This window comes from Saimiri boliviensis, chromosome 7 (genome assembly GCF_048565385.1).
Source record: "Saimiri boliviensis isolate mSaiBol1 chromosome 7, mSaiBol1.pri, whole genome shotgun sequence".
Taxonomy (NCBI): domain Eukaryota; kingdom Metazoa; phylum Chordata; class Mammalia; order Primates; family Cebidae; genus Saimiri; species Saimiri boliviensis.
Window position 1 is genome coordinate 91,401,007 of NC_133455.1, and position 17,710 is coordinate 91,418,716.

The 17,710-nt window shown below is 40.2% G+C and overlaps 1 long non-coding RNA gene and 1 pseudogene across 6 annotated transcripts in view; one reads left to right on the forward strand and one right to left on the reverse strand.

Annotated features, from left to right (window-relative positions):
• LOC141585155 (uncharacterized) overlaps positions 1 to 17,710 on the reverse strand; it is a 376,098-nt gene that overhangs the window by 33,991 nt on the left and 324,397 nt on the right. The gene's annotated exons all lie outside the window — the stretch shown is intronic.
• LOC101031659 (inactive protein-arginine deiminase type-6 pseudogene) lies at positions 12,744 to 14,033 on the forward strand (annotated as a pseudogene).

A 17,710-nucleotide genomic window follows, 5' to 3' on the forward strand; every position in this document is an offset into this window, starting at 1 on the left:
TCAAGCTCATTAATTCTTTCTTTTGCTTGATCAATTCTGCTATTAAAAGACTCTGATGCATTCTTCAGTATATCATTTGCATTTTTAACTCCAGAATTCCTGCTTGATTATTTCAAATTATTTCAATATCTTTGTTAAATTTATCTGACAATATTCTGAATTCCTTCTCTGTGTTATCTTAAATGTCATTGAGTTTTCTCAAAACAGTTGTTCTGAATTCCCTGTCTGAAAGGTCGCATCTCATTATTGTTTCTCCAGGATTGGTCTCTGGTGACTTATTTAGTTCATTTGGTGGGGTCGTTTTTTTCTGGATGGTCTTGATGCTTGTGGATATTTGTGTGTGTCATGTCTGGGCTTTGAAGAATTGGATATTTATTGTAGTCTTTTCAGTCTGGGCTTCTTTGTATTCTTCCTTTTTTGGGGAAAGGCTTTCCAAGTATTCAAAAGGACTTGGGTGTTTTGATAAAAGCTGTACCTGCACTAGGGGCCACTCCAAGCCCAACAGTGTTGTATTTTTTTTGAGTCTTGTAGAGGTACCATCTTGATGATTTTGAAAAAGATCCAGAAGAATCTTTGGATTATCAGGCAGAGATCTTGTTCTCTTCCCTTACTTTCTCCCAAATGAATGGAGTCTCTGCCTTTGTGCTGAACTGCCTGGAACCATGTGTGTGTCAATGCAAGCACTCTTTTGACCACTACCACTGGGAACATACTGGGTCAGACCTAAAGCCAGCACAACACCGGAGCTTGCCCAGTCCCCATTGTAACTACCACCTGTCCACCACCAATGTTCACTCAAGGCCCTAGGTAGGGGTCTACAGTCAGCAGATGCTGAAGCCAGCCAGGGTTGCGTTCTTCCCTTCAGGACAGTAAGTTTCTCTAGGTCGCAGGTGGCTCTAGAAGTGCTGTCTGGGAGCCAGGGGTTGGAGTTAAAAACTCTTAGACGCCTACCTGGTGTTTTATTGTACAGAGGCTGAGATGGCACTCAAATCATGAGATGCAGTCCTTCCCGCTATTCCCTCCCCTTTCCACAGGCAAAGGAGCCTCTCTCCCCTTGACTACCATCAACACCATGGGGAGTACTACCATGGGGAGTACTGCCAGGCTACCATCAATGTACACGTAAGGTGCAAGGTCTCTTTAGTCAGCTTGTGATGAGTGCTTCCAGATCTAGGACACCCTTCAGAGCAGTGGGCTTACCTCTAACCCAGGGCAGGTACAGAAAGTCTGTCCAAGAACCAAGGCCTGGAACCATAGACCCCAAGAACTCACTTGGTGCTCTACTCCCATGTGGCTGAGCTACTACCTAAGGTACAAGACAAAGTCCCCTTCAATTTTCCCTTCACTTTTTTCAAGTAGAAAGAATCTCTCCCCATAGCCACCACAACTGGGAATGTGCTGGGTCACACCTAAAGCCACCATGATGCCTCAGAATCTCACTCAAGGCCTACAGCCTACTACTTGGGTGTTGCTGCTGGTTATTCAGGGTCCAAGGGGTCTCTAATCAGCAGGTAATGGACCTTGCCAGGACTAGGTCCTTTCCTTCAAGGAAGCAGGTTCCCTTCGGGCCCAGAGTGTGTCTAGAAATGCTGTCCAGAAGCTAGGGTCTGGAAAGGGGACCTTACAACTCTGACTGGTACCCTATGGTACTGTGGCTGAGCTGGTACCCAAGACTCAAGAAAAAGTTCTCTTCACTCTTCCCTCTCCTCTTCTTAAGCAGAAGGAACGGGTCTCCTTTAGAGCCATAAGCTGTGCAGCCTGAGGTTGGGGGAAGGTGGTACAAGCATTCCCATAGGCACCCCAGAGGGTGTCTTAGTAGGGTCATGAGCCCCCTAAGACCACTGGTTCTGAGCCCAGTTCAGCCCTAGGACTCACCTAGGAGTTGCAGTTATTTGTGACCTAGACTGCCTTTCAAGTTTATTTAGGACCTCAGAGTACTTTTAGCCATGGTGGTGAGGCTCACTGGAACTCAAGTCTGACCCGTATTACTAAGGATGAAGGACTACCTTTATTTCTAGGGACTCAATTTTTTAACTCTTAAAAATAGTTGATATTGTTGGCAGACTGGAACTTGTAAAGAAACTGCTCAATAGGAAAGCTCTTAGGGGCAAACAGCATTTCATATCTGAATCACATGCATAATAGAGACAAGAAAATTTTCAGAGAAACCAAAAAATGTTTCAGATGACTCCAAATGACAGAGGAGCTTTGCTTGTTAATAGAAAGGGACACTTTCACCTAAACGGCTACCAGCATACAAACGCATTCATGCAGTTTTATGCCCTGAAACTTATCTTGCTAATTAGACAGCAACCTCACATTCAAGAAGCCACTCAGAAGTGGGACACTTCTCAAGTGTTTTAAATAAATCTTACTTGCAAAAATTCCTTCTGTTTCACATTTCTGAAATAGAGTTATTTGAATGCTACTATGTCTTTGTCATATATCCATTATTTCAATTACTTTTTCATCTTCTAGTCCACCAGTTCTAGTCTTCTTTCTGACCTACAAGACAGATATAAAACCTCTTAAAACCTATTGCATTGATACTGGTGGCTCATCACTTAAATGTGCTCATGGGTTAATCAGCACTTCCTTAACACTTTACTCACTGAAACACGGCTATTGTACCCCTTCTCTTATATGTGAATATCTATAGAAAGAAGATGTCATTTATTCTCCTGAACCAAAAGCAAAGAAGAAAGATTGAACAGAAAAGGCCATGGATTATGGGCCAAAGCCATTTCAACTGCTATACTTTAAGTGAAGTAGCTTTCATAGATGTTTTATTTTTTGAAAAGAGGAGGGTTGTATTCCTTTACATTTGAAAAGAAAAAGAGTATCGGTGGGATGAGATTTTAATGGATATTTCTGGTTTATAGTTAAAATGGATTATGTCATTCTGAGGCTCCTTGTCACCTCTAAACCTGCATTGTGAGACCCTCTTTTAAACGGGATGAAAAATAAACATTTATGTGAGCATTGCCATCTGGGTAGGCTCTGGTGATAACTTTCAAACTCCTCTTAGCATCCTTTAAAAGATACTTTAAATGCATTCAGATGGTTCTGAGTAAGTGCTGTGGGAGTTAAAAGGATTTCAGCACTTCATCCTCTCTCAGTCAGCAAGAATTTCCTGCTAAAGATCTCCAATTACTTTAGTACTTTGCAAACAGTGGTGAATGAAAGCACACCAGCACTACCCACAAGCAAGCTGCTTTCAGAAAACTTCCTCAGCTAGCACTGGCCTATTTGTTCACTTTAGGCAAAGTCTTACAGGGTGGAGGATGGTCCTGGTGGAGGTTCTTGAAGGTGGGCAGGGGAACTGGAACTGGAAAGGCTCTGGCTTCAGTCATTGACCCTAAGAGTTTAAAAGCTGGCTATGGAGATGTCACCTGAAGGAGAAAGCAGCCAACTGGCTTAATAGACAGCATTTGGAGATCTCTAAAAACAACAGTAAATCTAGTTCAATTCACAGAACAAACCACTGAAATTCAATGGAGGACGCTGTGATTTAAAATATAAAGGAAGTTCTGAAGAATTGAGTCCTTTCATACACAGCTGGTAGGGAAGGAAATCAGAACAACTATTCTGATCAAATAAATAAAAGACTTAATTGAGCATACCACTTGACTAAACAATTCCTCTTCTGAAATTTATCCTAAGAGAATAACCACAAAAGTATGCAAATACCTATGTATAGAAATTTTTATTGTGGGATTGTCATTAGAAGCAATCTGAATGCTCATATTAGGTACTTTATTAAATAAACTGTGGTTCATAAATTACAAGGGACTATCTACCCATTGAAAACAGATGAAGTATTCACATAGAACAAAATGTTTATGATACGTTTTAGGTGATAAAGGCAGATGATACAATTATAGGTTGAGCATTCCTAATCTAAAAATCTGAAATCCAAAATGCTTCAAACTCAGAGACTTTTTGAGCACAAACATAACACTAAAGTGGAAAATTTCACACCTAGTTACACAATACAGACTTTGTTTTATGCACAAAATTGGTAAAACTACTGTATGAAATTACCTTCAGACTATGCATATAAAGTATGTATAAAACATTAGTAAATTTTGTGTTTCACCTTGGGTCCCATCCCCAAGATATCTCATGCTTGTGAAAATATTTCAAAATCTGAAAAGCCACCAGATTCGAAACACTTCTTGTCCCAAGCATTTCCGACAAGTGATATTTAACTTGTACATGTGGAGTATGGTCCATTTGTATCAAGTAAATGAGTAAACAGTTGAATACACTCTTCCTGGCTTCCTCACTTCTGTTACCAAATTCTGTATCAGTCAGGTTTAACAAGAGAAGTAGAATCAGGAGGAGATATGTGTATATTTATAAAGGCATTTATTAAGGGAAGATTTCTTCATACCATCATGGGGGCTGCTTAAGCAGTCTTGGAGGGCTGTGTATCTGAGGCTGGAACATGAAGTTCCCAGGGCAGACAGGCAGGAAGAAAAGCTGACTACCAGGCTGGAATCACACAAGAATGGACTGGAACCTGTTCTTGGTGATGAGGGTATCTTGCAGAAGCTGGGACCTTTGTAACAGAGCTAAATACACAACCATCAAGAAAAACTGAGGAAAGATTCAGGGGCAGGTAGAGCATCTGTAGGCCCAGCTGCTGCCCCACACCAGCAAGATGAGTCAGTGGACTAGCAACAGGTATGTCAACTACAAAACGTCTCCTGCCTCTTGTCTGCCTTCCAAAAACTTTGCAAGTCTTTTTTTTAACCCATCCTAACTGAAAATATCCAAGAAGGATAATTACTGAAATTACAATCCAGAATAGCCAAGGTGACAATGCAAAACTCTCACAGAGACCAAGTTGGAATCCAACTCAGGGGGGAAACTCTAGCTACTCTGTGAACCCTCATGTGAGACAGGCTTGTTCACCCGTCTGGACAGGCAAAATAATTTCTCCATACTTGAAACGTTTTCTCTCTCCCCATGGGCAGACTGAGTATTCAGAGGTTAAACTCATCTGTGATTCTTTTGAGAATGACAATGCAAAAACACAGTAAAACTAGGCAATTGTTACAAGTGCTTTACACATATATATTCATTTGATTCTCACATCAAACTCATGCTAAAGATGAAGAAATTGAAACAAAAAGCATTTAACTAGCCAGATAGCTCACAGCTGTTAAAGGGGAGAGCTGGGATTTTTACTGAGCACTCTGGTTCTAAACCCATCTGCTTAGTCATTTTGCTACCACATCTCCCAGATAGTTACATAGCCATAAATTAGTGCCTGTCAAAAAAACTCTGAAATATTACAAATTCCTTAAAATATAATAATGTTTATTATATTAAAGTATACTATTTAAAGACAGAAAATCAGTTAATAGATTTTAAACATTTTCAGAACAAAGTTATGTTAAAGCATAATTTACAAAATGGCAAAATCATAATTTCCATACAAATACAAAGTGAACATTTGTCAAAGATTCTATTTAATTCTTTGATTAATGAGAAAACCCCTAAGATACTGAGACTGATTCAAATGAGAAATTGGCTTACAGATACTCATATTCTCTACTGAAGAAATGAAATCACCATGAACAGAAACCATTTGCTTTGCCATAGACAAGAAATATTTGTATTCTTACCAGTTTTCTGCAAGGGTAATACCATATCACTACAGATTTTATAAAATGGCCTTGTCAAAAGCAATCCAAGGTGCACACCCTGTAGAATCAGCTAAACCCTGCAGAGTCAGCTAGACAATCGCAATATTAATCTGATGGATACTTCGTGATCTCTCTTGGCCATTTCCAAGGCACTGACACCTTTCCTGACAAATGAAATAAAATTTCTTTACTGAGTTGGAATGAGCCATTCATAGAGCATTCTACTTACTCCACACTGTACTGTAACTGTCAACTTCTCTAAGGACATTTCCTATTGTAAAATACCATGATTCTAAGAAAATTCTGAGGTATTCCATAACTTAGCTATTATAATAATAAGATGACAGCAATTATACTTTCTTGTTTTCATTGGTATTATAATTTGGGGGATATTGCAGGAATTTTTTTAACAACCAAGTTGTATCAGGGGAAATTGTTAAAAATAGGTGAGAAAAAAATTTTAAATTGAGTTTGCGAGAATAAGAAAGATAGATGGGTCAGTGGTATAAGAACAGATATATGAACAATACTTTTTAAAATCAAGTAGTGGACTGTGATCTACAAGGGTTCCAAGCAGATACTGCGAATATATTTATTTCCTTACCAAGAGTCTCAAAAACCATGAACCCAATATTGCTGGATCCTAAGCAACTGAGCCAGTGAAGTTCACCTACCTGATAGGGATCAGTGGGGAAGCAAACATTCTGGGATTCCAATTAGGCCGTTAAGGAGAAATGCTTAATTTTTTTTAATTCAAACATATTTAAAGTTTATATTTTTTCTTTTTTGAGATATAATTGAAAATAAAATTATATAAATTTAAAGTGTACAACATGATGATTTGATATACATATATATGGTAAAATGATTGTCACACTCAAGTTAGTTAACACATCCACCACCTCCCATAGTTACCTTTTTGTGTGTGTGTGTGTGGCAAAATCATTTAAGATCTACTGTCTTAGTAAATTCCAAGTAGACAATACAACATTATTAACCATGGTCACATACTGGACATTAGAGCCATATAACTTATTCATCACATAACCGAGTTTGTACCCTTTAAAAAACATCTCCCATTTTCCCCACCTCTCTTCCCAGAGAACACTTCATTTTACTTTCAGTTTCAATGAGTTCAACTCTTTGAATTCCATATGGACATGAAATCATACAGTATTTGCCTTACTCTCTCTGACTTATTTTACTTAGCTTAATGCCCCCAAGTTCCACCCACGTAGTTACAAATGAAAGGATTTCCTTCTTTTTTGTGGCTGAATTATATTCCATTGTGTGTGTGTTGTGGGAGTATGGGTGTGTGTCACATTTTCTTTATCCATTAATCTGTCATTGGACATTTCTGTTGTTTCCATGTCTTCTCTGTTGTGCATAATGCTTCAGTAAACATGAGAGTGCAGGTATGTTTTTGAGATACTGATTTTGTTTCCTTCGTATGTGGAGGGATGCTGACTTTTATGGAATGAGGAAACGGCACAGAAGAGAACACATTATGTAAAATTGAAAAAAGAAAGAGTCCCAGAAGGAACAAAATTCCACTGGGATCCTGAAGCGACACTGACGTGTCGTGGGAACCTGCAGTGTTAAGCATGTTAGAAGATGGCCTCTCCACTTGTGCAGTAAGATGCAGGCGCCTGTGTTGTGATGACACAGGTCTCACAGGGGACCTAAGAATGAAGGAGGCAAATGAACCTGATTCTCTCGTGGAGTCCCAGTAAATAGGAAGAAAACGTTTGGAAGTGCTCATATTCACACACTCAGTGGTACCCTAACTATATTATTGCCACTTTCAGAGCTGCCCAAGGAATAGTTGAATACTGAATGTTAGAGCATTATTTTAAAAAGACTGAATTCCTGGGAAGATGGCTGTTAGATAAAGTATTAGATTAGTCATTGAATGTGCTTTAATTTCTCTCGTTATATGGCAAGCAGGAATTGAAAATGGTTTAGCCCATAAATCCATTTAATCTAATTTGTAATCTAAAGCACCAGATTTCCTTTCTGCATTACCAGTGTGTGTTTAGGTACAAAGCTTCCTTCTGAGCAATGGGAAATCATCAGAGGAGGGGCTGAGCCCTCAATTTGCTTAAATTTTGGTTGAAGAAATACAGCAAACATAAACAGAAAAACACCCATGAACTGGGAAGTCAGGGAGCAGGATGCTGGTTCTGGATCTAGCACTGATAAAATTGTTTGAGCCTGAACTTCTAGCTCCCAAAGTACTTAATTCTGTTTTCTAAATATGAGTTAAGATATAGTAAATATAGCTGAAGGCATAAACAACAGTGTTCAGAACTGTGGCTTAAGAAAGACTCAGTTGTGGGAATGGCGGTAGCAGTAGCTCAGTACCTAACATTTATTGTGTGCTTTGACTGTGGGCCAAGCACTGTGCTTAACACAAGCATCTCTCACTTCAACCTTTAAACAATCCTATGTAGCAGGTCATATTCGAAGGCTCAGTTTACAAATAAAGACACTGAGGCATGGAGGGTTTAAGTCTTTTCCCCAAGTTATACAACTAGGGTAGTTGGTCGTATATCTTTAAGATAATATATCTTAGAGACGTTTTCTAAGGGGAACTTGGAGGTCAAAGTTTAAGGAGATTACTGAAAGCCTGGGAAGTCCTGTTCAGGTAAGAATGGGGGACAGACCCCTTCGACAGGCTGCAACATCGTTTATTTCACTCATCTCTACTACCAGAACTCTGTTTCAAGTCATCATTTTCTCCTGTCAGAGCTCGCTAGCTCTACAGACAATTCCACTGGGTCTCTTGCCACATCCACCCCAAAACAATTTTCACACTGTGGCGAGTGGTCTTTCCAAAAGACAACTCTAATCTGTCAATATATTGATAAATATTTGCCTGTTGAATATACAAAAGGTGTATTCACTTAATAAATACACAAAAGGTCATAAGGAGTCCCTCCATGTTGGAGAACCAATTGTTGATGGAGAGGGGGAAGGGGGTGAGAGAGGGAAGAGAGAGAGAGAGAGAGAGAGAGAGAGAAGAGAGAGAGAGAGAGACAGAGAGAGAGAGAGACAGAGACAGAATGAGAGTGAGAATGAGTATGAGAATGAGAATAATAGTGGAAGCTGAGCCAGGAAATGACATTATAAAAACTGAGAAAAAGAAACCCCAGAAGTTGTTTGTAGAACAGAATTGCATGGGACAGGCTGGTGGCAGCTGTAGGCAGGAAACAGAGGGTGGTGGCTGGCTTCCAGGCTGGGGTTGATGGAGACCAGGGTAGGAGCTGCACAGTTTGACACAGAGGCTTCAATTGGGAAACATATCTGGGGAAACAATTCAGGCATTTGGGAAAGGGCCAAATGACAGGAAAACGAATAAAGAAAGATTAACCATGACATTCTATGGATCTGATGGACCCTCACAGATGAACAAAGCAAATAAATCTTGCTGCATTATTCCTTTAGCACCATAAATATCAAGAATCTCAAAGGAAATCTACTTATGGCAAGTCCTAATTTTCTCAAGCTCTTCTACATTTATGATGTTTCTATCATAAACCAAACTTTTAATTAGAAATCATTTCTAGCAACAAAAGAATTTTCAAAGATAAAATTCCTAGAACTGATTGGTCATGGAAATCTTTGAATAATCATTTATCATGTTTTATTATTTGAATAACCTCAGGTTATTTCATATTATACATACTCTTAGTGTATAAATCATTGCCTGTATTTCATCCTCATATTATTTAACTATGCCAATATGAATAATCACTTCATCTTAACTTGAAACTCAAATTATATAAGAATTTTTGGAGAAGTACTTCTAATATATGAGGCATATTCTTTTATTTCTCAACTTACTGGGCCAGAAGGGAAATACATAGTATTTTGTTCAGTACTACTTTCCATTTCAGGTCAGGATACAGCTCGGAAAAAAACAAATATCACTTCAGTCTCACATCTGACTAGGCAAATCTTTATTTTCCAATATGGATTATTTTTGGTTCAGTGAGTTTTATTTCAATTCTTTTCCTGCTACGTCTAGTTTCACAATATGATTAATGTCTGAACTTTCCTTGTCTTCCCTAGTGTTGCCTTGAGAACTTACAGTGGTAGATCTATTCACTTACTATAAGGGTAAAATGAAGATTCAATCTTGAATGTAAATACTGCTCTTAAAAATGCACAGATGGCCGGGCGCGGTGGCTCACGCCTGTAATCCCAACACTTCGGGAGGCCGAGGCGGGTGGATCACAAGGTTGAGATATCGAGACCATCCTGGTCAACATGGTGAAACCCCGTCTCTACTAAAAATACAAAAAATTAGCTGGGCATGGTGGTGCGTGCCTGTAATCCCAGCTACTCAGGAGGCTGAGGCAGGAGAATTGTCTGAACCCAGGAGGCAGAGGTTGCGGTGAGCCGAGATCGCGCCATTGCACTCCAGCCTGGGTAATAAGAGCGAAACTCCGTCTCCAAAAAAAAAAAAAAAAAAAAAAAAGCACAGATGGGCTAGGCGCGGTGGCTCACACCTGTAATCCCAGCACTCTGGGAGGCCGAAGTGGGTACATCACTTGAGGTCAGGAGGTTGAGACCAGCCTGGCCAACGTGGTAAAACCCCATCTTTACTAAAAATACAAAAATTAGCCTGTGTGGTGGCGGCCCCTGTAATCCCAGCTACTTGTACTACTATAATGCACCAAAATTCATTTGCTTTATTCATCTGTGAGGGCCCCTCAGATCCATATAATGTCATGGTTAATCTTTCCTTATTAGTTTTCCTGTCATTTAGCTCTTTCCCAAGGGAGGCCAAGGCAGGAGAATCACTTGACCCTGAGAGGGGGAGGTTGCAGTGAGCTGAGACTCTGCCCCTGCACTCCAGCCTGGGTGGCAGAGGGAGATTCTGTCTCAAAAAAAAATGTGCACAGATCTTCATTACTAATTATGTGTTGATTATTTTTAGATGATAATGCACAGAATAGTGCCGTATGGTGTTATCACTTCTTACCTATTAATACAATTTGGATTTGTGTCCCCACCCAAATCTCATGTTGAATTGGAGAAGAGGCCTGGTGGGAGGTGATTGGATCATGGAGGCAGATTTCCCCTTGCTGTTTTCATGATAATTAGTGAGTTCTCATGAGATCTAATGGTTTAAAAGTGTGCAGTACTTCCCCCTTCACTCGCTCTCTCTCCTTCTCTCCTGCTACCATGCTAAGAAGGTGATTGCTTCCCCTTCACCTTATGCCATAATTGTAAGTTTCCTGAGGCCTCCTGGCCATGCTTCCTGTTGAGTCTGTGGAACTGTGAGTCAATTAAACCTCTTTTCTTCATAAATTACCCAGTCTCAGGTAGTTCCTAAAAGCAGTATGAGAATGGACTAATATACCTATACTTTCAAGTTATAGCTTATGAAAAGTATCAGATTAACATTACAAATTAAACCCTCTATTTAGATTAAAGATGCCAGAATGACTGAATATGATTCTCTGACTGATATATAATCTCAGTTCTCAAAAAAGCCACTTCTAAAAATGTGAGTAATTTTCACAGAGCAATAATATAAACTAGAACTTCCAACTTAAAATAGTCATTTATACAGAGAACAGACAGCAAGTTGTTTCAAATGATCAACTTGAGAAACCACCAGACATATCTCCTCTGAATTCCCTTATAACCCACAAGAATTCACTTCTCTAAAACTCAAAGCACAGCTGCTTATGGAAAGTTCTAATTTCCATGATTAGCAATATTCAAACACTCATTCTTGCTATTCAAACCTACAAACCTTTGCAGTCAAACTATACTGCCATCATGAAATGAGAAAGCCATTTATTTCTGGCTTTGGGGACATGTGAAAATGGCAGTTGAGCCTAGATTCTTTACAGGCTTCAACAGGCGTTGCTGAGAGATGTTGAGAGCAGCATTGGCATCCAACAGGCCGATGTTGTAAACCTGGCTCAAATACCTGTGGGCTCAGCTGGTCCACTCTCTTCTGCCAATACCGTGATGCGAATACACAGAACTTTTTCCATTTCCTCTAATCAGCCAGTTCCCCTCTCACTTCCAGGCTTGCAGACACATGTTTTAGTTTATTTGCCTGGAATACTCTCTGTCTCCTTACAGCTCAGCTAATACCTCTTGTCTTTCAAGTTGCAGCGTAAAGGTCACTTACCTATTCAATGAAGTTTTCTTTGCACACCAGATTAGATTCCTCCTGATACATATTCCCTTGGCTCCCTACCCTAAAATAACAAGTATAACAATGTATTGTAATTAATTTGTTAATGTGTTTGCTCTTCAGATTGTAAGCTCTGTAAGGGCCAAGGACTATCTATTTCTGGAGCCTAATACAGTGTCTGGAAGGAAGTAGGTGCTTAATGAATATCTGTCAAATGAAGAGATGAATAAAAGGTTGTCTGTGTAATCTAAACTTAGTTGCTTATTATTTTGAGACTTGCTTTGTGTGGGCTGTTCCAATAATTAAAAAGATAATGACAGAGTATTTAATTCTAAAAATCACAAGTGTCATAAATGAAAGCTATATTTATCCAAGGTGCTTGCACACATGCATGAGGCCATCTTTGGAAAGATAATAACAAAGTTGAAAAGCTGTTGGAGCAAGTCACAGGCTACCTAAAAATGCCTAAGCTCAGAGAGTCTCGAGTGCACATTTCTCCAGGAAATGTCAAACTCAGTTGCCATGTCAGCCCTTGAACAAATTTTGCTGTCCCATAATATTTCAAAACACTTTTTCATGCTATCCTTAGTGTAAATCTCACATTTTAGTTAGAAAATACTAAGAAACACAAACAAGCCATCGGCTACTTTGTCTTTGTATCATAGTAGTACGTTTCCTTGTCATCGCCCCACAACTGAAGGGAAAGGCTGAAAGGCAGGACTTTTGTTTGCCCAAAATTTATTTACTAAGATAAACTTTTTTGGTTAAAAAAAAGAATAAAGGTATGAAAGGGTTTGAGGCCTGACAGCAGTGTGATAAACCCAACAGGGAAGAGGGCCCTTATATTTCTCTAAAGCCTGGGTGCCTGCTTGAGGAGGGAAAGCAGGAACTCAGGGGCAGGGGAGAGGATCTCTTCAGCAATGATGATCACCACTGTAACCTCCTGGCCCAGGGTTCCCAGGATACTGAGTAAGGGGCCCAAAGGCTCTAAACCCAGCTGTGAGAATGCCTCTTGGCTGGGCCTCATCAAGGCCTCCAGGACCTCAGTTGCAAGGGAAGACAAAAAGGAGAAAAAAGGTGACAGAAAGAGAAATACAGAACTGGTGCTTGGTTTTGTGAACACACTGACTGAGCTGAGTGAGAAGAGGGACAGCAGGTGGCCTCTGTTTACGAGGACCCCAGCCCGCCTGGGCAGGCGGCTCCAGGATGAGATGGCCTTCTGCTACACCCAGGCTCCCCACAAGGCAACATCCTTGATCCTTGACATGCCTCCAGCCCCCAGTCTTGATGAGTTCCCCATGAAATAGTCACTGAGCCCTGGTATTGGTTACATGATCCAAGACACTGAGGACCATAAAGTGGCCAGCATGGCATCCATTGGGAACCTGATAGTGTCCCCACCTGTCAAGGTCCAAGGGAAAGAGTAACCCCTGGGCAGAGGCCTCATTGGCAGCAGCTTTTACCCCAGTGAGGAGGGCCGGGCCATGAGTAATACCCTCCGAGACTTCCTCTATGCTCAGCAGGTCCATGTGCCGGTGGAGCTCTACTCAGATTGGCTAATGACTGGCCACGTGGATAAGTTCATGTGTTTCATCCCCACAGATGAGAAGAGTGAGGGCAAAAAGGGCTTCCAGCTGCTCCTGGCCAGCGCCGGCACCTGCTACAAACTCTTCCAAGAGAAACAGAAGGAAGGCTATGGTGATGCTCTTCTGTTTAGTAGAGTTAGAGCAGATCAGCTCCTGTCTAACAGAAGGGAAGCCAAAACCATCGACCAACTTCTGGCTGATGAAAGCCTGAGGAAGCAGAATGAATATGTGGAGAAATGCATTCACCTGAACCATCCTGAAGACAGAGCTGGGCCTAGTGGAGCAGGATATCATTGAGATTCCCCAGCTGTTCTACTTGGAGAAGCTGACTAACATCCCCTTTGATCGGCAGCCCAAGAGGCTCTTCACAAGGCCATACTTCCCTAACCTGCTGTGGATGATTGTAATGGCCAAGAACCTGGGACTGCCCAAGACTCTTGGGCTCCAAATCAAGGGCACCTACTGCCTGGAAGAAAAGATGCACCGCTTGCTGGAGCCCCTGGGCTTCAAGTGCAAAGTCACCTTCATCAGTGACTTTGCTACCTGGAGGACGTTGGAGACATCTGCGCCTGTGCCACTGTCTGCCAGGTGTCCTCTGCCTTCATGTGGTGGAAGATGGTACCTTAGACCCAGGCCCTGGAGCTGCCAGCTCTGCCCCAGCATGGATGGCCCATGTCACCATGCAACAGCAAGACTCCTTGCCAAGTAGAGGAGGCTGAAGAGTCGAGGCAAAACAGCCCTTTTCTTCCCATCCACTCTGACCCTTGGACCCCGTAGGATGGCAAATGCCACCAGCTTGAGCCCCTGTGGGGAAAAGATGGAAAAGTCTTCAGCCAAGAGACATTTACTAAATAGCCAATAAAGTGCTGGCGGTCATGAATGCAAAAAACGTACCTTCTTTGTATTGACAGAACACCTAGTCCAGACATTTACATTTAGTAAAGACTCAACACATTTTTGTTATATGAAAACATCAACAGACTCTTGGCTTCTTTAAATTAAACATTAAGCTTTTACCTGAAATTCAGGGTGTTACCTCCAGCTGTCCATTGATCATCCTCATTCAGAGATATGCCATCTCCCAGAATCATCTCCCCAAATCCAACACATTAAAGTGAAATTTGTTACTCCCACCAATCCAAACCAGACTGGCTCCATTCCCTACCATCCAATACATTCCAGTTGTGTCACTAATTATAGAAACTCTGATATTATTTTGGAATTTCTCTTTGCTGAAATAATAGAGCTTCTATATCCAATCTGTCAAAAAATCAGTAATTGTTATCTAACCTACAGTTCCGGGCCTCATTGCTAACTTCCTAAATAACATTTTCATGATCAGTTTCTTCACCATTGTAAATATTAATCCTTGTACATTCATTGTTGTGTCTTTTCCTTGCTTAAGTACCTATATGACCCCTATTCACTATTACATTAAGAACGGACTCATCTATCTGTTTTTTTGTGTTCTCATAGTCTGCCTCCAAAACTGTTTTCAGTTTTTTATCCACAATTTCCTTACCATTCCAGTAAGGTCTATGTGCACTCAGATCACTTTTCCCTACCCTCTCACATAAACACATCAGTCATGCTGTGTTTCTGAAATGCCCCCCTTTTTTTCCTTACTAAATCAAATCTTATTTAAATCATCCTTGGAGGCCCAATTAAAGTCTTATCTTTCCTCTAACCTTTCTAAATCCCACACTGTTTCTTTATTTTTCTGAACTTGCTCTGTAGTTATGGCTGCTAAAAAAACCTTCAGACAAATTAAATTTAATAGGGTTTTTTTTTTTGAATAAAGAATAATTCATGAATCAGGCAGCCCTCAGAATCAGAAGAGGTTTGAAAAAGCCCCACTTTGCAGCATGAGCAGTAGGCTTTTATAAGCTAAATGCAGAAGCAAAATAAATCATTTGATTGACTACAGCTAGGCATTTGCCTTATTTGGATATGATCTTATGGAATGTCTTCAGACTAGTTAGCAGTTTCTCATTGCTTAAAATTAAATTTCATTTTACTGTTTACATTGGGGTTCTTATTGCTTATATAGGAACCCAACGGACTGGAGTGGTTTCATTCTAATGACCTTCCAATTAAATGTTTTTAACATCTCCCCTTTTTAATCAGCCTCTCATCTATGAGAGATTGACCAAAACTTGGACAGCAGCACCACTCTCTGTCACCATCACAGCTAGTTTGTCTTCGAGTGTTATGCCTTTGAGTATTATGTTTTTGAGTGTTGAATTATGAATGTGGAACTCATAATTCACAATGTCGGGCTCATTAGAGAAATATTATTTTTGTTCATTTTTGTTTTTGTCACTCTAGCCACAGTGCGACCATCTGGCATACTGTCAATGGCTATGAACATGCATTTAAAACCCTTAAGAGAAGACAGAGCATGAGGGAGATGACAGTGGGGACTTTTAGGAGGACAAGACAAAAAGATTGGAGTATGCTCTTTGGCCAAGTCCTCCATGAACCAAATGAGCTGAAATAAGCAAAGAAAGATGATGGTTAATGGCCAGAACAAACTGTAAGCTCAGTCTAAGCCCAGAAGGCAGTGAGTTGATAAGATTTCTAGATTTGAGCTAAAAGCTTATTTTCTGTTTTGCAGTCTGAATGTCTCTGGCTGTGGCATCAAGCATTTCAGTGAACTCCCGGAGTGGCCAACAGATAAGAGGCTATGAATGCTGTCTTATGAAATTTATATCAAGTTGTCTTGTTTGTAGGACTTCCGGAACAGAGTATTTAATGATAACAAGGCTCAAAGACAATGAGCAAGACTAGAATTTGGTACACTATCGTTTTCTACTGGAACATAAATTTTCTCTCATGTAGCTGCCCCCATTCCCACAAAAAGTAATCAAAATAAAACCAATTTGTTTGCAAAATAGGACCATTCTCATTAAACTTGGCCTGATTATTTACCAAATCACAGTGAAAATAATGATGGACTATATAGAATCTTTTTAAATATGCTTTCATGAAACTTTTAATAAGGAATTCGGATTGAAATTTTAAATGTCTTTCAAGGCTAGGAAGCCAAACTAAGAACTTACTATCAGACTTTGCCTGTAATTCCTATAAATTTGGGTGAATTTCTCTCTTCTTGAGGTCCTCAAAATATTTTTAATCTTCCTGGGCCTTCCTTATTCAATCTGTAAGGCTGGGAAACCCTTAAATCCAGGTACTAGGCCAGTTTTTTTCCAAGGGGCTTCATTGGCTCCATAAAGTCCACCTTAGGTTCTTAAAATTGTCTGGTCATATCTGAACATATGATAATCCTGTCTAGGCCTTGGTAATATAGCCAATGGTTCCAATTGTGCCCTGTTACAAAAACTGCTGCTTGTTCCAGATTCAAGTTGGAACAGTCTTAGTAAAAAAGCTTAACTCAGAATTCATTAGAACAGGGTGTGGACCTCACTCAAATTTGATCAACTGGAGTCCTTCTTGAATGCTCTGAATCTCACCTGAGAGAGCAAGTTCCAGTTAATTCTGATGACAGTATTATATAATGTAAGACAATGAGTGAAGAGCTAGCAACAGCCATGTTTCCTAATGATGGAGAATGTAGGCTGACTGAAAGCCGCTATTTTCATGAGTGTGTCCCATGACCCACTGCAGTCCCTGGCACATAGTATTCAATAAAAAGTTATCGAATGGATGGTGCCTGCTGTTTATGTCATGTTCACTGTGTGCCAAACACTACAGCACGCATTATGAAAAAGAAACTGAATAAATGATGATGGGAACTAATACAGAGTAAAATATTTGATAACCAGGTAGTGATTGTTTTCTCCACTTTCTATTGAAGAAACAGAGGCACAGCTGCTTAGGAAAAACTCCAAAGTTCTGTTTGCCTGTATTTACACAGGTGTTAAACTGCAGTGTGTGAATTACAGACTTGTACTCAGGTCTATCTGGCTCCAGAGTCTATGCTTTTTCCACTGCACCACGGTTTCTGTCTTCTCAAAGTGTACACATCTATTGGGAAGATAACCATACACCCTTTAATTAACTTTAGAACTGGGTATGCCCTCTGGATGTTCACTCATCAAACAGATATCATTGAAGTTTAGGGTAAAGCTTGGATGAAAAATTGTCATGTCCCAAGACCTACCACAATTGCAGACTGTTAATCAGATTTGAGGTTAGGTAATTGGCTTAGGCTAATTAATAAGGTCTGCTTAAATGTATAACTGTAAGCAGAAATATTTGACTATGATACAAAAAGAAAGTAATGCAGTATATCTCAGCATCCACTCAGAGTTTACTGTTTCTGTGATGCCAGAAAAATGATC